Source organism: Pleurodeles waltl, chromosome 6 (assembly GCF_031143425.1).
Source record: "Pleurodeles waltl isolate 20211129_DDA chromosome 6, aPleWal1.hap1.20221129, whole genome shotgun sequence".
Taxonomy (NCBI): Eukaryota; Metazoa; Chordata; class Amphibia; order Caudata; family Salamandridae; genus Pleurodeles; species Pleurodeles waltl.
The window spans coordinates 742816085-742836827 of NC_090445.1; the positions used below are offsets into that span (position 1 = coordinate 742816085).

The 20743-nt window shown below is 43.8% G+C and overlaps 1 long non-coding RNA gene across 2 annotated transcripts in view; it reads right to left on the reverse strand.

The window, feature by feature from the left end:
* LOC138302035 (uncharacterized) overlaps positions 1-20743 on the reverse strand; it is a 173984-nt gene that overhangs the window by 68099 nt on the left and 85142 nt on the right. Inside the window, exon 3 of one of the 2 annotated variants that reach the window (XR_011205232.1) lies at positions 11613-12213. The exons of the other annotated variant lie outside the window; for it this stretch is intronic. This is a non-coding gene — a long non-coding RNA (uncharacterized lncRNA). Of the gene's footprint in view, positions 1-11612; positions 12214-20743 lie in introns of those variants that run through there. 2 annotated transcript variants of the gene reach the window in all.

Genomic DNA, 20743 nt, shown 5'->3' on the forward strand with positions numbered 1-20743 from the left:
CCCCATATACCCCTACCCTACGTTCACCTTTTACTTTTTATTTCTTTTTATTTGCTGGTCCCGCAGGACTACATAGAGGCCATGCTGCCTTCCGCAGAAACAAGATGACTCAAACTTTTTTTAAATTATTTTTGACCCCAGACAGGCACCTCTCTCGAGGGCCAAATCTGAAGCTCTGAGGTCAATTAACGTTTTTTTTTTTTTTGGCTGTTAACGTTCCGTAAGCATGCATTAAACGGCCCGAAGGTTATTAACAAAACAAAAATTGCTCCACCTATGGAAAGTTTAACATACCTATAATTACACATTGCCAACCGTCACTGTGTTCTATATACACACATGTGCATATATGGGAGCCTGTAATCCCTCTATAAAAGCCAGTCTCTAAAATGTCCTTATTACAGGCGACCTGTTATGTCCCTACTCACATATTACAATGAAAGGACATAGCTCCTCAACTGTAATAACGTGTTCTAGTTGAGTTCTGACATACGAATGTCTGCTGTCGTAGCCAGCAGCTGAGGGGAAAGGCAGGTCACAGGGCATAAATACAGCTGTTCTTTAAAAATGAAAACAAAGCATGGTTTCCCTTTCTTCTCCTGGTTTTTAGATGAACAGAGATAACCACAAAGAATACATTTATGACATCATCTTATTTTTCCACATTTCAGGAAATTATAGGAAAGACAGAATTTTTATGCATTTACACATTCTGAACTACAGTTGATTTTATTTTGTTAGTCTGACCTGTATTAGACTGATTGTGTTATCTTTTTACTACAAATATGTAACTGCTTTTTTGTGTTTAGTTTTGCACTAGGGATTTTAATTTTAATCTTTGTTTACACACATCCTATCTCCTTCATAAGAAATAGCTCCATACTAAAGATTTAAAGGATATGTTATGGTTATCTCAAGTAACTAGAACTTGCACCCACCATGCACAATATTGTAATAAATTATGTATTCTCAGGTCCTGCAGTAATATTATTAATGGTGTCATATAACATTTCGTGAGTAATGTAATATGTGAGGTTAATTAGCTGTGTACTGCAAATTTCTATGGTATTTTGTTAATGCAAAGTAAGACAGTAGTAAGATATTATTACTATATCTTACTATAATGTCACCTTTACCTATTTTATTACTATATTCATATAATTATTGACGACTGTGTGTAGCATGTGGGTGGCCCAACCCTGCATCCAAGTCTTCACAGCCGTGCACGGCGTGGGGTTCGATGCAGGCCCTGAGTCCAGCCCCTCACGAGCAGGCAACCACACACTGTACACCGCCTTTTGCCGTGCCTGGCGTGGGGTTGGCTGTAGGGTCTAGCCATGCATCCAACTCCCACTGGTACCCAACCCCTCACCCCACTGCATACGAGAAATGCACAGCAGGAAGTTGGGCACAGTTCCTGATTGCAATTTTTTAGTAATGCAAATCTACGGACATTGTCAAAGGGTCAGAAAACCAAAATATATAAAAGTGGACCAATTTGCTTTATGAAGGTATCTGAAAGTTTGTAGGAAGCTGGCCCTTTATGTAGTATGCCAACACAGTGTAAAGGGTCCAGGAGTTCCCCAATGAGTGGGCAGGGCTTGCTATGCAATCCAAAAGTGCTCTATTGAGAGGTAGTGTGGTTGAGCAGCCTAAGGCTTAACACAGAGGAGTGCAAGACATCTACAAATACACAGACTAGTCAATAAATGAGACACACAACTCAAAAAGGAGCTCCACACCAATTTATAAAAATAGCAAGTATGTTTATATATATATGTAGGCATCAGCGAAAAATCGTTCAGGTAAGTATGTTTTTAAATAGATTTTTTTTCATTTTTAGAAAGTAGACAGTGTAATTTCTGAGGTCTGTAATGTTTTTCTATGGGAGGAAAAAGAAGTTCTGAAAACAGGTAGAGTACTACTACTTACAAGACCAATCTCCGGGAGTTAAGGTGAGAAGTTGAAAAGGCCCAAGGCAGCACCAGCAGTACACCACCAGCGGCACGGGCGGTCAGGTGAAGGGCGCAAAACAACATTGGGTGCTCAATGCGCTTCAATGGAGATCGGTCATTGTGTAAAGAGGCTGCAGACTCTGGCCAGGAAGCCAGTGAGCTGAATCACCAGCAGGGATCAGGCCTCAAAATGCTTGGGTACAGGTAGGCACCTTTGGTCCTCTTCTCCACAGTTCTTGGGCGACTGGTTCCCAGGCGGCTTTTTTTACTGGTGTTGGGTTTTTATTACTGCAGCTGTTGTGGTAGAGGGGGCCTGTGTGCAGGGGCTGTAGACGTCGACATCGAGTCCAGGAGGGGTTAAACCACAATGGACTCGAACTCTGGAGGGTTGGGGGACTTTGTTGGCACCGGTGGCCCACTTCAACTCGGATTGGAAGTGATGGGTGCAGTGGTGGTTTCAGGTGTGGGGTTTTGGCAGTTCGAGGCCTCAGAGTCCTTTCTTTGGAGTTTGTAGGAGAACATGTCCGCTGTTCACAGGTGGTCTTGGGTCTTTATCGAAGGTAGGCAGTACTTGAAGTTTCTGCAGTCAACAGCTGCAGGATGAGTTGACTTTGGTGTAGTTTTCGACGAGGGATGCAGACAGGCCAGGAAGGTTGGTACCAGGTCAGCTGCTTCATCTCTCCTCTCTGCATTTGCAGTTCTTCTGTCTAATTGGTCTTCTTAGGTCGTCATAATCTGCTTCTCTGGTGCCAGGGGCTCCCCTATGTATTGAATTTAGGGGCTCTGGGGGCTTGTAGGTTAGTATTGTATGGGCTACTGAACTTTGGGGGCACTATGCCCCCCTATATGACCACTTCCTGTGGGAAGTGAACATAACCCTGTCCAACAATTCCTAGGTATGCCATCACAAATATTGCTACTTCTGAAATTTTGTGTCCAGCTCGCAGTAGCCCACCTTAGTGGTACTAGCCTGGAGGTGGCACACCTACCTGACTAGCTAATTTTCCCGCCTGTTTAGGTGCTATGTGGGCTCTGGACAGGAAGGGTGGCTTCCTCTTCTGTGAGGGGAGCCAAATTTGAATTTCACAGGTGGCAGCCCTTTGAAGCTTGCCGCCTTAGGAAGACTAATCAGCAGGTCAACCTGTTGGAGGGGGTGTTGCACCCCCTTCCTGGTTAGGCTGTTATTCTGGGCCTCCTAAGAGCAGAAGGCTCTTACCCTAGGGGGCCAGAACCATGTCTAGGGAGGGAGACTGGCAGAAACCAGTCAGCAAGCACACCAGAGGATGGTCGAATTTCAGGGGGCACCTCTAAGGCACCCTAGGACTGGGTGCATCTATCGATAAATCTTTCCTACAATATTATGTAAAGCATATGTATTGTCTTTGTCAAAAAAGATAATTATGATGAATGTATATTTCATTAATTCACACAGAGGAATGTTTAATAAAAGTGATCATTATAAAAATGTAATAAAGGTTCTTTGTAGCTTGAAAATGTTTAAAAAAACATTCAAAGTGCAGGTACACAAACCACCACAAGGGGCTTTGCACTCCAGCTGTAGAGCATACAGCTTCTGTAAAGCATAGCTCCTGCTCTGAGTGCATTTACAAATATGGTATGCACTGCTGGGGTCATTGATTTGATGACCCAGGAGACTTACTGTTTTTTATTTTTTTTTATATTTAATATTGCTAGGGGTTGCACTGCCTGCACCCCACAAGAACATTAAAAAAATGTCTGCATGCCCCTCCTTTTGCTGGGGCACCACCCGCAAGTAACTATATGCCTGAAAAAAGCCCTAGGGAGTTATGGGGTGCTCCATGGTAGGAACAGTGAATAATAGAGTGGCTCTTGCCACTCAAGAATTCATTATTCTCCTGTACTGTTTTTTTAAACTTATTATTAATGTGTGTGCCGGGCCGACTTGGAATACCCATAGGTTTTTATTTTCATTGGAAGCTGCAAGAGGAGCCCCAGGGCACCCCAGCCCTGCCAGATCCCTTGCCGGGACCCATCCTGGGTGCTGGCGGGAGCACAGGCATCAACTTATTTATTTTTCTTTAATACTGAGGAGAGGGGTGTGCGGTCTTCCAGTGCCAATGCTGGCACTAGGGGCTCCATGCCCAGAAACAAAATTAATTTGAAGGAGAGGGTGGCATGCGTCCACACTCCCCAAGCCAACACGGGCCTAGGGACCCCAGGGGACTAAATTAATCTGAAGGGAGAGAGGCATACAGATGTTCCACCCTGAGCCAATACTGGCCTCCGCTACCCTATTCCCCACTGCCTAAGGTGGGTGCCCCGGTTCCACCAGGGGCACCCACAGCACACAACGTTGGAAGTCGCAGGGGGAGGCCCAAGGCTTGCCGGCTCCCTTCCATGCACCCATCCAGGTGCAGCTGGAGCCAGCTTTACCTCTGCCATGAGGGAGCAAGGTTTTTTTCTCCGCTTCCACTGGCTGTGGCAATCTGGAAAAATTATATCCTCCAACCAGGTGGCAGCTTTTTTCCAGCTCTCAGAGGGTGGGAGCACACAAGTCTTGGGGGTGGGGGTGGGGGCCCTGAGGCTTTCAATGCTCGGGGTGGGGGCACAGACACACCTCACCTTTTAAAATAGCAGCCCCAGGGAATAGTGTCCACAGGGCCTTTTCAGTCTTGAGGATGGGAATGGGGGTCTCCGGGTACTAGGGAGGCTGTAGGAGGGGGTTGCATGCCTCCCTCCCCTATAAAAATTACTGCAATGCAGACCTTGCCCTGTCCACCCCAGGGTTTCATTTTTAAGGCATGGTAAAACATTTATTTATTTTTATCTTTGCCCCTCTGGGACACCCCACGAGGCTTAGAGGGGCAGAAAATCTCTTTAAACATTTTTTATGACAAGGAAATGATTCCTGAGTCGTAAATGGCTGCTGCCTCTTCTTTGTTGATGTGGTGGCAGGCAATCAGATCTTATCTCAAGGTTTGATGGCTCTGTGGATCCTCCGCGTGGGAAATATCTATATAACTTGAACCATAATTTCTCTGAAATGAATGAACAGAATGATACAAATAACAAAAAACACTCTTTCTGGACAAAGATCTAGCTTTGTAGCTGATTGGTGGCATTCTGTTTCAACAGTTTTAGCAGTATCTCTGTTCAATTTTCCTATGGAAAAAATTAATAGGGAAACCACATTTTGGGACTCCCCCCTTTTTCTCCGACACTGATTGATGCAACACCCTGAAATTTTCCAGGAAGGAGCTGAGGTGGATGAGACTTTTTGTTTGGAATCTTTTACGAAGAATATTTAAATGCGGCAAAGTTATAAGCAAACTGAAAAAAATGATGTTCCTATTGAAACGCAGACCAAATTAAAACTATCCACTGGCAAAAAATGCTCAAACTCTATGTGTAGTTTACACCATGAAGGACCCGCAGACCTGAGAGATCTCAATCTGAGATCCAACTGGCTGCCACTACATCAACAAGGATGTGGTGGTAGCTAAATTAGGACTCCTAGCGTCATAGCAAAAGGGGTTTTAAAAAAAAGAAAAATAGAAAATAAAGAATAAGGGGGCAAGGTAGGAATACTGTGACCCACTAGGCCTAGTCGCGAGGTACCAGAGGGACCCACTCCCGCTCCCCCCACCCCCACCCCCCGAGTTAAAAATGTTTTTGTGACAAAATTTAAAAGAATAAAAAAGTGTGCAACTAACAATATACCAAGGGTGGGCCAGGGCCGAGGGGCTAGCGCAAAAATATATTTGGGGGAGGGGGAGAGACCCACCTCCCCGTACCTTGATAGGCCCTGGGGACTCCATCCCTCAAGTCAAACTTCAATTGAAGGGAAGGTGGGCATGCGGCCCTCACCGAGCCTGTGTTTGCAAGCAGTTAATTTATATCATTTTTCATAACGTACTGGCAGAGCAAATAGGTATGTCTAGGAGTGGGAGTGCTTGCTAACTGCTGAATGATATGTATGATGTACTTATTGTGAATCACACAAGGGGTATGATTTATCTGAGCGATGTGAGCTTTGTGAGTGATTTTACAGCCTTAAACGCCACCGTAGTCAGCTATACTGGCCACTAAAGGCCCGCTTCAGCGTCTTCTCTGATTGGTTGTCTGCGTGGTTGTGTGGATTGGCGAGTGGATAAATGTAAGAATGATCAAGGTCTGACAAAAGGAACACCGTATAGGTTAGTAATTGAATGCATGGATGGAATGCTGTGTGGGCAGATGGATAAAAGGTTGGATGCGTAAGTATGGACATTGATGGATAGTTAGGTGAGTGAGGGAGTGCAGGAATGGATGCAGGAATGGATGAAGAAGGCATGTGCAGGCACTGTCTGGTGGGCAAGATGTTATTGCAAGCATACATTATATAAAGTTATACGAAATATTGGTTAAATGTTTAATTCTCGTTTAGTTGAACATATTCATCAGAACACAGGAATATAACTCTTTTGAGAAATTATTTAATCCCATTGATTAAAGATGAATATATGCTGTGCAAGGGTTGATCACAATCAGAAAGGCATGGGAATAAGAAAGTAATTTGCTAAGTAGTTTAGCAATGTGCTTAGGCAAAATGGAATAGAAACCAGAATATCAAAAAGGAAAGCTAGTTGTAAAGACGCCTATTTTCACATTAGTGCCCATTTTCAGTGGAAAAACTGCAAGAGTCATCCAGGGAAATATACAAATATATATTTGCACTCAGTAAAGTTTTACACTCGATTCTACTGTCGCACCTTTGAGGAAATTCCACATACCAGTATAGCGCTGCCATGCGAAAACCGAACAGTTAATCTGCGGTGTTCATGTAACCCAGTCTCAAAGCACCTGTAGGAGGATGTTTCTTAGCATAAGCACCAATAGACAGAGACTAGAACGTGTTTGGAGTAGCACATTATTCTCATATTAATAATAAGTTTATTAAAATATAATGCTCCTCACCACAATTCTACCATTTATAAGTGCTAAAAAAAATACATTTTAACTATTAACCAATTTATGCTGCTGAAGGTAGCAATCTCGAAAGGATGGACGGCTGAGGCAGCCTTGCTGAAGTCATGACTTGCAGGACACCGCATTATACCGCCAAGTGTTTAGTTCAATTAGACATCCTGTTGGCACGGATCCAAATTCTCAGAAAAGTCTAATCAGAAATGTCCTGTTATGTAGTTACAACTTACTGAGATAAATTTAAATGTTAAACGATCTTTTAATCTGTTTAGGCATAATGTAGCCCATTTTAAAGATTCACTAGTATTAATCTGCCTTTTCACTTAGTTAGGCTAACAATATTGAGGTGAATTCACTTTGATTTTTTTTTTTTTTTTTATAGACTAGTAAAGCAATACTTATTAAATGAATACCACCACTGTCGTCACTGCCACATACCTGATGCTGGCCTGCTTGCAGCTGTGGTACAGCCGGGCTCAAAAACTAAAAAGTTATTTACCTATAATCGAGACTTAAAAAAACACATAACGGTGGCCAGTAATTAAATCAGTGTAAAGAGCTCCCAGGAGTTAGGCTTCTTCTATTGCAAGTAAAGATGTTTGTTGTGATACAGGAGTATCTAAATCAGCTTAAAATAATTATATGTATTCAAGCAGGAAAGTATAATTAATTAATTACATACAAAGAGAGTGCTGATTCAAATCATCATGCAATGTTTTACCATGATGAATGTAGGGCGCTGCTGAAATATACATGCAGTTGCACCACATAAACAGATGCAAAACATCCAGCTAATAAATATAAGGTGTGTAAAGAATATTAGTCAATAAGGTGTTATTTTGGAAAACATACTTGGGATATTTTTTTAACATGGCATCCAGACCCTCAAACAGCACAAGATGAAAACGATGTGGTCACAAAACTACACACATGCCAGGTCATTCAAGAGTTTGCTTGTTGACAAAGGTTAAATGTGTTACAGGGCCATATTTGTTTTGAAAATCTAAAAAAAATCAAATCAGGCAATCTTTCCTATGCTGCACTCCTGCAGAATATGTTCACTACCATTCTATTAGGGCAGTTTCGCTGTAGTTCGCTTTCCATCTAATGCTCCTATTCGGATGTTAACTACGGTAATATGTTAAAACCGCACTGCCTATAATTTCGTATTAAGTAAAGCCACAGCAGCGTCTATGTGAATCATACTTTTGTTAAAAACACAGGAAATCTCATAGCAAAAAATGCACTCTGAAATCCTGACCGAGCTGAATAAACACCTTTGTCACTGCTTCCTAATGTAGATATTAGTGGCCAAAATGACAAATATCCACAAATACGAAGAGCCTTAACATTGCAAAGCTTAGCAGGTACGGCACAACAGGCCCTCTCAATAAAGATGACATACCAGCGCTGCCGTATTGCATATTTCCAGGAGCCGGACTCAGGTCCTCGAATTAAGCAAGCACCCTGTCACTTTCTTTACCGTCTATTATGGCGATCACTGTAACCTAATAAAGGCAGTTTATTTTAATGCACTAATTAGTTGACATTACCGGGTGCTGTTTTTTAAATGTAACTTTGTACATGCCGATGTGCTTCTCTCTCTCGTTCTTATCGCTGTAACTGCAGTGAATCACCATGCTTCATGATGATGGCGTAGTCAGTGAGGCTCAAGATGCACATGGACGTCCACTCACCAAAATGCCAGTGGTAGCGTAAGTGGCATCATACACCATTTGACCTTAATGACATCACAGTGACATCATATAACTTTTGTCCAATTATATGTCAGGAAACATTTACCTGAATTGTAGAAGGTGAGTGATGCAAGTCTGACATCTTCTGTGGCTATGTGAGGGTGGGTGGGATTTCCCCACCTGAGAAAATAGTGAAAGAAATGAGCTCTAATAGTGCATTTTAAAGCATAATTTGACACGCATTCCCACATAAAAACATAATGCTCATGTATACAAAGGGTCTCCCATACAAACTCACTCTCGCCTACGTGCACATACACACACAGAAAAAACATTTAAAAGCTTTTTATTTCACTCATACTACTTACCTTCCAGTGAAGGTCCTGTTCCAGATTCTACTGCTGGACTTCTTATTATAATAACAGTGAATGATAGACGATTATTCACTATTAAAGTTCTAAAAAATGAGCAGAACCAAGGTGGTTGGAGCCTGACACTGACAATGCGAGATACCTCTGTTTTCTTGGCACTGATTTTTGCCACCTCTGAAGCTAGGGGTCGCAAAGGAAATGCTAGTGGTCGCAAAGGGCAAGTCAGAGATTAAAGCTGCGACCCCTAAATGATGTCCATGTCGATGCAGTAGAGTGCTTTCGAAGCTGTTGTAGTCCCTGATCTTAGCAAGTCTTGTGGGCTTTTGACCCCGCCCACAACACGCCCATCACACTCACTCATTCGTGGGCTAGCCTTTCAAAAATCCTTTGTTCTCTTTGGTACATGCTTTACGTTTGTCCCTAATTAGGGTGGTTTTGTTACCGCCTTGCAGACTGCCCATGTTACATGGATAATTGCACGATTGCCGATATGTTTGACTGCGAGCTAACTTCTTTTTCTGTGTTACAGTTAAATGAACAACCCCACTCCAGAAATTAAAATTAGAGTTAAAAAATTACACACATTTTCATCAGTTGCTGATACTGAAAGGGGTTTTATTCTGTGTGGATAACAAATTTTTGCTTGAGAAAAATGCGGTCACCGACAGAAGGGAATCAAGGAGTTTATGTCGGCTGACCCGTTGCCCCATACTCTGTGCTTTAGTGAATGAGAGAAAAACGTGAAATGCACTACAGCAGACCAATGGTTGAAGAGGATTGTCTGAATGCCCTTCTGTGAGGGTGTGTACTTTTATATGTATGTATGTATGCATCTATGTACTTTTGTAATTAATTTAAAGAAAAAGGTCTTAGCTAACACCAGAAATTAAAAAATAATGCATCTAATGTTTACAAAAATCTCCAACAACTCAAGTGTGTATGACATATGTTATTACAACATGGACGCATTCAACAGCATGCAAAAGGAACAATCAGATCAACCAATTGCGCATTAAATTCTGTTATCAAGTAGAAGGGTTAGCTGGCCAATCAAAAGTGGGTAAGCAGCCTCATGTGGCAGAAAATAGACCATAATAGCTTAAGGAATTCTAGCTTAGGGCATTTCTTCATCCTTAGCCATGTTTTTATAAAAACCCTCTGATCTGAGGGGGTACAGCAGTCTTGACCAGGGAGAGGCTGATGCTTTATGGGTAGCTGGAACAAGCACCCATTCCTGAGGCTGTTCTCAGGTTTGTGAAGCATGCCGTGGATCTGTGAGTGACTGCTGAATGAGGGAGCAATGCATCAAGAATATTTGTTGCAGCCCTGGACTGTGGAGGTCTGACCCATGAAGAGGCCGGGCAACAGTGCTTCCCAGTCTAGCACCACTAGAGGTTTCAAGATACCACTGTAGGGCGAAGATGGCGTGGCGAAGATGGCACCACTGTAGGAGCACATTTTGCTGGTTCCATTCCTGCCTCGTGAAAAATTGTGTTCAGAGTAGAGGTGTCCAGGGTGTGTCAGTGTGCTCCACCGCCCTGTCTTTGTGGAGGGAGAACCGACATCTGCGCTTGCATGCTAGTTGGAGCACAGAGGCAAGCGGCCTGAATCGCAAAGCCAGAGGAGAGATGGTGGCTCCGGCAGTACTGTTGGAGAGCTCAAGGTCCGCCCGGCACCCAGACAGTGCTCGAGTGGGCTCCGTACTAGCGATCGGGAGGGCATGCAGGGGCCACCACAACAGCAGAAGAGGAGAAAAATGGCATTGCCCTGCGCAACAGCCCAGTGAGGCCCAACCTATCCCAGCCTCGTCGTGGATCCCTGGTAGGCCCGATGCGGGCAGAACACCGTGGCTCGCAGCTGTGTAGACTGTGTCAGTGAAGAGGGAGAAGACTAGTGCCAGGCAGGCTCGACATTGCTAGAGAAGTCAGGAAGTGGCTATTTCTACACCCTACCATCACAGCCCACAGACTAGTGTGGTCCGTGAGGACAGGTGGGGGCACCACTGACTGGCATCCTGAGAGGAGACTTTCAGAATTGAGGAGGTTCCCCTTCAGTGAGTTTGGCAGACTTTGCCCCTGAGAGCGAGTGACTGGCAAGCCTCATGGCCTCATGGCCTTCACAGACAAAGTATCCCAACTGCACTGCACTGATGGCGGCGACTAGAGCAGCAGAGGAGTCATGACAACTGTAGTACAGATGAGGGTAGAGAGTGAACGTGCATACTCACACTGCTAGTGCACCTGGTCCTTAGTAAGTAAACTTACAAGGGGACGCGTATAGGTTGATGAATCTTTTGGATTGCATGGAATATCCTAGTCATGTAGTGACCACTGACATCAATAATCAGCATAACCAACCATCAATATTCTCCTAATAACATCTAAATACCATCTATTCATGAATAATCACAACTCGGTGAAGAGTTAAACAGTTTTATTTCCCTATTGTTTACAATACTAAATCATCTGTTAGATCAAACTTTATTCAATCAGCTTAATTATTAGTTCATTTATGAAATGTCAATAACATAATCAAATCAGAACTTGAAGAAAACATATGCTTGAGTGCTCCTATATAAGCCGAGAGAAGATTTCTAGCTTCAATAGCAGAGTTCAGAGGATAGCTCGTCAGTCATTTGTCACTGTCAACGTCACCCTTAAAAAGCCTATCTAACCAAGATTAGCATTAGCATGTGAGATTTCATGCAAAACAATTTAGAGAAACATGAATTTGGAAAACATCTTTCCAAGTGAGAATCTATAATCAGCGCAGTTGGTACCTAGAAGAAAAAAGGCACAAATTTGTCCATCACATTTTCATAGCTACCTATCCACAGAATGTATCAGCAACAGAGTCAGTCTTCGTCTTCAGGTCATCAATCGATCAGCTACGCATCATGCTCTCAATAGTATGAGCCCAATGTCAGAATCTCGAACAGCATTTCCTGACGTCATCAACGTCTCCCCTCGCATCTCCCGCATCTGCCTAGATTCTGAATTCTTAGCACCTTGTCATAACTTGTTATTAGGGTCTCCCAGTCTATCCCCTTAATTTCCAATTGGTCAGTCAGTCAGCAGATATGACTTTAACCTATAGTATTTGTTTACCAAATCTATAAATTATAATATTAGTCCTTTCACAAGACGCGGATTGGTCCACTATACGATGTCCTCATCGTCCGGCTCCTCAGGTATCGAAATAGTTGCATGTTCCTCTTCAGTCAGTGCCTCCATTGTTCAAGTCCTGGGAAAGTACATTTAGTTTACTCTACACATAATTGTATCAAAGTGTCTTCATCATCTCCTGTCCGCTGGTACACTGCAGAAATTTCTAGCTAAGCAACTTTAACATTGGGTGGCTCAAGGACAGGTCATGCATCAAGCTTCTTTCAGCGCGTTTAGTATTTCAGCTCTTCATGTGCGAGGCCTAGGAAGACTAGGCCTTAATTTCAGCTAATTTAACACTACAAGTTAATGCAAAACATAGGTTATACATTTCGATTTGACATATTACTACATTATCCTTATACATGTTTCATTATTTCACACAATTTCAGTTATATTAGTACAATCTCGTAAAAGTGGCTGCCATGCTCCGAGGGCATACTTTCAAACGTGTACATTATTTTCTTTACGATTAAATTCTCCACAAACTTTTCTTTTTCAAAACACATAAACATCATTAATAATTTTCTAATTAGCATATCTGCTTCAATGAGTTTGGCAGACTTTGCCCCTGAGAGCGAGTGACTGGCAAGCCCCATGGTCTCCGACAAGGCCCTTCACAGACAAAGCATCCCAACCACGCACAATGCGCCCCAAAGCGGAACACTGTCATACAGGAGGAGTGTTCAGTGACACCACACTGTGCTGAGGGTGGTGACTAGAACAGCGGAGGAGTCATGACAACTGTAGTACAGATGAGGGTAGTGAGTGAACGTGCATACCTCCTCTATGACATCCCACTGACAAAAGAAAGACACCACCATTTAAGACCAACTCACTAAAGTTGCATCCAAGAAACAAGAGGTGCAGCGTGACGCTGACAGAGGAGGCTGGGAGCCATCAGCCCTTCCTGCAGGGCACGGCACAGGGCTTGTCTGAGGCGCTGCTGAAGACCTATCTGGGAAACCAAACCAGGATATTGCCTCCCACCAGCAAGAATTAATATGGACCTCAAAGAGATGCGGACTGGGTGCCCTAGGCGATGCTAGAGAGAAGGAACTGGACTCTTTCAGAAAAGAAATCCTGGAGTTGTGGGACCAGAATATAGATCACCAGAGTCAAGATTTGGAGAACAGATCCCGCAGATCCAATATCTGCCTTAGAGGAATACTACAGGAGATAGGCCAGGAAGCCAAGGAACCTTATGTTAACTGTCTTTCACAGCATTATCTCAGGCCTCGCAGTGGAGGACAAACAAATGGACATAATACACTGGGTTGGCCGCATGGCATCCCCAGGCGGCAAACCACAGGACGTGCTTACCCGTGTTCACCATTATAAACAGAAAGACACCATCATGGAGGCAGTATGTAAGATGGATGGTATAACTTTTGAGGGGGGCAAGGGTCTCTATTTACAAGGACCTTTCCCACCTCACCTTGCAATGGCGACAGCAGCTGCGCCCAATTACCGCCTGGTTGTGGGGAAAGGGAATCTCCTACCGGTGGGGTTATCCGTTCTACCTAATTTTCAAAATTAAGGATGAAACCCATGGAATTCATACCCTCACTAAGGAGGCCACACTATTGGACACACCAGTTCCAGGCGATGGATCATCAGCAACCCAAATGGAGCACTGCCTGAGGAGGAAATGTATGTGCCAATCAGAATGCTGGCACACTGCCCCCACCGCAGAACATCACCTGAACATTCACTGGAGGAAATGACAAAGGAGCGTAAAGCAGTGCTGAACACACTCCTATCTGAGGATCTGCACGGCCCACCCGGTGACTCATAAGGTGTTTCCTATTGCACAAATACTATCTGCGAGGGAGGACAACCATGGTACGGATTGGGGGGTGGGGGGCACGGACAAAACGAGCATGCACGTATGAATAGGGGTTGCCAAGACGGAAGTTAGCATGGATTTTATCGGGAAGTGAACCAGTCACCTTCACAGGCCCAGGGGGCAAAGGTTCCCCACACTGACTGTGGATCGCCAAACGAGGGGGGTAGGGGACATGCTGGCTAAAAGGCTGAGTGTTTGTGTGTTAACGGGACAACTCCGGTGCATTGCAGTACTTGGGCTTTTTTTTCACCCTCTCTATGTAGACATGCACATACTGACTGCTTAGGCAGGGAGGGATCCCTCTTGCCAATAACTGGTAGCTGGTGGGTACTCTTGGAGATGTGTATAATATTGAGCCTCAACATTCGGGGCCTCAAGGCTGCCGCTAAGCAGGTTGACTTGCTGTGCATGCTGAAGAAGACCAGCTGTGATATGTCTCTTACAAGAGACCCACCAACTGAAATGTGACTTGGGATGTCTCTGACCACAGTGGTTCTTAAGGCAGTTTCTCTCATCTGGGCCCCACAAAAAAGGGGTGAGGGTGGCAATTCTACTTGCTAATAAATTCAAAGGAAAAGTCTTAGGCCCCCATGCTGATATAATAGGTTGCCTGCTGGACCTTTGAATCTCAATCGCTCCACACATGCTTACACTCTACACCATCTACGCTCTAAATGAACAAAGAGAGATTCCTTAGGGAAGCCCTTGTGACTGTGATGACAACCCCAGACACTGAGGTTTCAGTGGGTGAGGACTTTAATGAGGTAGTGGACTCTGACCTGGATCATTCAGCCCTACAGGTGGGGCAGACAGGGGCTATCTTAGGAACATGCAGATATTGACTAGAGGAGCTCAGTCTCTCAGATATATGGAGGAGTAAACACCTCACTTCAGAGACCACTTAATTCTCCACATTGTGCCAAACCTACGCCAGGCTTGACTAATTTTTAGGAACCCACAAGGTACTTGTACACTCGCTCAAGGTAGGCACTGGAGTGACAGGCCTCTCCAATCACTCGCCTATTACTGTCTCTGAGAGACCGTAAGATGAAGTTCCCCCTCAGACTGTGGCGCCTCAACGACAATCTCTTGGAATCAGACCAGGTGGGGAAGGTAATTGGAGATAGGATCACAACATTCCTCACACACGAGGGGTCAGTATTCAATGTGGGAACACTTTGGGAAGCCTTGAAGGTTGTAAGACAAGAATCAATCTCCATGTGGCACAATGAAATGCTGAGATACATGGTAAGTGGACTGACCTGGAGACACAGGTGCACAAGCTTGAGGCCCACCACAGACACATTTAAAGAAAACCTGGTGCAACTTTACTCACACCTGACAGCAGCTTCAAGTCAAAGACGTGAACAGGGCTGAACATGCGCCCCTGTGTCTTCGTCAGTAGTATGACAAAGGGGAAAAGAGGACCGAGAGACTGCTAGCATGTAAGTTCAGGGCCAAAATGCAGACAGATGCCATCAATACAATGGTCACTGGTGGTAGGGTAGAGCTATATCATACAGAGGGAACCCTAGAGGATTTAAGGCACTACTACATCACTCTCCATGATCCAGACCAGGCATTAGCTTGTGATATTTCTTCATACCTCAAACCTGACACTGACAGCCCAACAGGCAAACTTTCTTGAAAAGAGAATAGCGCCTGTGGAAGTGATTTCTAGCATTAACAGCTTGCCTTCGGGGAAGACCCCTGGCACAGATGGCTTTACAGCTGTCTTCTGCAAGTGATATGGCTCAAAAATAGCACCCCTGTTGGTGCATCTATATGATAGGATCGGCGAAATGACCACTTTCACACCCACAATGCAGGAGGCGGTGACATCTATTATCCATAAAGCAGACAAAGATCCAGCCCCGTTTTCTTCATACCTCCCAATCTCTTTGCTGAATGTCAATGTGGGCCTTACATGCAGGGACTGATAGACTAAGACCAAGTAGGATTTATCCCAGAGAGAGGGTTTGGAAACAATACTAACCACATCCTACGTGTATTAGACAAGGTTACCCAGGCTCTGACTTCTGCAGTCTTGCTCTCCATAGATGCCAAAAGGGCATTTGACTGCTTCCACTGGTCTTTTGTGCAGGGTGAACATGGCTAGGATGGGTTTAAGCCCTAAAGTTACAGCTTGGGTGCTCATCGAGTATGGGAACCCTAACAGCGCAGCGCTAACAGCACAGTGCTAACAGCATGCTGACTGAGCCCCTATTGATTGGTAGGGGAACTAAGAAAGGCTCTCTGTTGTCTCCCCGCTGCTCTTTGGCATCTATACAGAACCATTTGCTGAACAAATACACCACCACCCGCACATTTTGGGAATATAGTTTTACGAAGCACAGACTAGCTCTGTACATTGATGATATTCTAGTCCTGCTAGTTAATCCACACACATCCCTTCCTCCACTATTTCACGACCTGGAGAACTTTGAAAGAATCTCCAGTTTTAACATATCTCACGTTGAAAGGGAGGACTTGCAAAAGGCATTCCCCTGAATTGTACCCCAAGGTCGATACCGTACCTGGGAATTCAAATCGGTCCCACAATTTATCTGACAACTTCCCATGATTATAATGATTTTCTCAAGACCACCAGTGATGACCTGTAGTTGACAGATGAAGAGACTGTCATGGATGGGTTGTACTGCTGCAATTAAAATGACACAATTACCCAGAATACTTTTATAATGCAAACTCTACCACTAGAGCCTCCTGTCAGAATACCAAAATACTAGACAAATTGCAGAAGCTGCTGGGAAGCCTTACATGGGGGGAAGAGACCCTGTGTGGCCAAATGACAGGCATATCTTTCTCCGAGAGAGGCTGGACTGGGCATACCACATTTGCTCCAATATTACACTGCAGCACAATTCTGTCGTAGAATGGAACAGACCCACATCGGAGAAGCACTGGTGCATTGTGAACCAGTTAGTTGCTGGCATACATGCCTGAAAAGTGCCCTGGCTTCGTAGGTGTCAGAGACCCAGAGAAATCTAGGTATCCTCTGTACTTAGAACACCCATGGAGGAATGGGACAGGGTGGCAATCTTGAAATGCTCAACAACTTGGCCATCCCCCATAACACCCATTATGGGCAAACCAGAATTCTCGCCTGGACTGGTGGGTCTGGACTATATCCCATGACAACTCAACAACTGCAACCGGGTAGGAGATTTTTATGATAGGGATAGCCTTCCATCCTTTGAGTAGCTTAAGGAGGGCTATGGGTTTCCTGAAATTGAACACTGGCACTATCTACAGCTCAGACACTGGTTGCCCCACCCTTTGATAAGGAGTGACGCCAGGCACAAGTGGACTCCATTTGAGAAATGGATCATTATCAAAGCTAATGATAAGCATTTGGTAGCAGACAGGTAAAAATACTGGGTGGCCCATTCCCCTCGTTGCATTCCTCTACCATGAGACGTTTGGAGGGGGAACTGGGCCTACCATTATTGGACAAGAGCGAGACAGAGATATTTCATTGCATGCTTACCTCCAGAATGAGCAGCGCAGGCAGGGAAGTAGTGACCAAGACAATACTCTATTGGTATTACATGACTGCTCGACTGCAGACCTGGCCCAAAACAAAATCACTGTTGGAGGGGGTCTGGACCATGGTTCATCTTTTATGCCACTGCCAGAAACTACAGCAGTACTGGGCTACAGTGCTTGATAGAATAGACAAAATGTCCACACAGAAATCCAGTGCATTCCTACCAATATTCTCCTGGGCCTGTCCAACCCCATCACATCCCCCCCATTATGCACTCACTGCCCAAGTACAGCGATCACATTGTCGCTCTGTGCAGCTAAAACAAGCCATCACATCACAGTGTGGAACGGATGCAGTACCAATATATCAGACCTGGCTTACACGCCTTTGGGAACTATTGGGGATGGAGAAATTATCTTCATCCCTGGAAGGGAGGGAGGCTCTTTGGGAAAACATGGGCCTCATGCTAACCATTCCTCGCAGAGGAGTTCCAGAAGATTACTTGCCTGAAATACCTCCAGGTACTCTAATAAACACAACCCGCACAGGCAAACGGGGTGCCCCTGGCAATGCCCCTTAGGGTCCGGGAATACTCTGGTCCGAACCAGGGCCCATCATTTGAAATTCAAAGGACTCAAGGCAACAAGGACTTCATTTAGCTGCACATCCCTACAGTTTACTTCTATCATTAATGGTGCTCAAACACTAAAACACATCTGTTGTCAAGGTGTGTAAACTGGAATCGGAAACCTAAACCAGTTAATATCAAAACAAAAAAATATAGTGGAGCACACACAGACTCAGTTTGCTAAACATCTACTTGTCAATCTGATATTTAGTGTAACCATATAGGTAATCTGATTAAGTACTAAAATTTCACCAAAAGACAAATAACCAATATCAAATATCAATACATAGACATCAGAGTGTGTATCAATGTGTTCCTTTTTTTTACTGACTTGTTTAGCAAAAAATACTCATTACAAAATTCACATTCCTAATTAAAAAAAAAATACTAATTTACAGAGATTTACTAAACCATATACTAAAATTTATTATATTTTTATTTAAAAATGTGCCAGTTAAAAGGTGCTACAACACCCTAATGTCCACTTAAAACATGAGAATAAAGTAAAAAAAAAAAAAGAAGCAACACCTCACTGATCCGATATACAATAAAATAACAGCGGTAAAGAGTTAGTTTTTTGTGAGGCAATAATGTCCCATGAGGTAGAGAATGTATCACTAATTATACCTTATTCCTGTTCAAGGAGTCCATCTCAGCCAAAAAGCCACTAGCGGAGGAAGGGGAAATTCATCAGAAATCACATGTCCTAAAGTAGATCACCAAAAAGTATTCACAAAACTATGAGCACACAAACCTTGCACTCTTATTGAATGATTCAGCTAAATTCCGATGGAGCGCAATAGTTTTTTCCAAGGTTTCTCAAAGTGGAGTTCACCCATATCAATACCAGTCTATTTTTTGAGTACCTCACATATGTGCATCTAAAATAAACAAACAACAAGACAATCCAGATCAACATTATGCTAAAACATTAAGACGCTGTAATGTCTAATTGTCTGCAAAATAAATGACATACCCTTCCAAAGAATGTCAGTATGTGCCTCTAACCCCTAATGCGAATCATACTAACAAAGTCCATTTTTAACTTCATTAAAAATTAATCCACCCATACTTCTATCATTATGGGCCATATGTACAAACACTTTTTCCCATAGACACAGAATGGGGAAAAACCTTTGCTACATCTGGCCCTTAGCCACTTCAGTCACCTAAACTTGTGGTGTATTCCATTATACATGTTAATGCACTCGTATTTTAGTCAGTATCAGTAGTGTTCAAATCAGTCTTGTACGGCACTCCCTGTCCTATATATGCTATTAAGCAACAGCTCGTTTATCATTTAAAACCAATTACTCTCACAGCCCTTACTTAACTTCTTTGCAAATAGCCTTACCTTTATTTTCGGTATTAGATGTTGAATCAAGTGTAACAAGCACGGCACCCGCTGACCAACCTGGACTGATCGAAGCAACCCCATTTTAAAGGGCAGCAAATCCAAACAGAGCACGGTTCATACATCACCAATCAGAAGCAAAAGCTATCCTAAAACGTCAGTTGGCATGTTGAAAAGACACGGTGGAGTCGAGGTGACAGACCGTGGCGATGAGGATGGTAGCATTTTATTGTAGCAAACAGACCACTGAGCAAACTCTTGTATAGTGCACCAAAGTACTGACTGAGGTCTTTTCAGTGGTTGGTGAGCAAAAGAATTACAAACACTGTGCCAAAGAGTTCTAAGACTGTGCAACCAGCTTCATATTCTAGTTGAACAGCAATAAGATAAGCCTGGAAAACAGTGCAGGTGCTTCACATTTGAGTAGCTAGAGTTTCCAATCGATCTCAGTGGGTGACTCCTTGTATGTCAAAGGGCAGGGTGCCTTGAAAACAGAAATCATATTAAGTTATGAGGCAGAAAGAGTTGAGATGTAGAGGTTTTTTTCAGCTTCTCCTCTCGCAGATCAACTGCTCAGACTCCAATGTGTGTTCTGTGATCCTAGAACTTGGCTCTGGAAAGGTGAGGCACACACATCTTTACAGACCTGAGTAGGGAGAGTAAGTCAAAACGGGTAAATGAAAAATGAACTGGCAAAAAAGGGACTGATGTTTCTTGTCTTGTGCAGAGTGATTCTTACTTTTGCTCACATCTGCACTGCCAGTGTGTTTTTTATGACGTAGAGAGGGATAGAAGCAGGGCCCAAGGACCTGGTTTGAGGTCTCTTGGATGGGCCCATCAACTTGTTTTTTGGGTCCATTTACCCAGACTACCTGGAACTGTCCAGACTGGGGGATATTGAGCGCTTCTACTGAGGAGTGGCTGCTGGTGAACAGCTTAGGCTAATTTTTTTAGGTAAAACTGCTTAATTCGTTTTTTCTCTCCTCTCTTTTTTGGGGTTCTGGGCCTCGTATTCTGAACTTCAGTAAGTCTTGCATATAAGAACTTTTGGGAGATTTTAGGCCAGGCTTAAATACTGAGAGCAGCAAGGACTGTCATATTGTTTGTCCAGGGAGTGTAACCTCCTCATATCTGACTAAGACTCTGTGGCTTTGTGCTACTTTTATTAAACAGAAGTTCAGCAGGTGGTATCTTGGTAAGCTGTGAATCATTACGTAAGGGGGCTTCAGTACATTCATTCCATGTTTCAGTCAGAAGAATCAGTGTG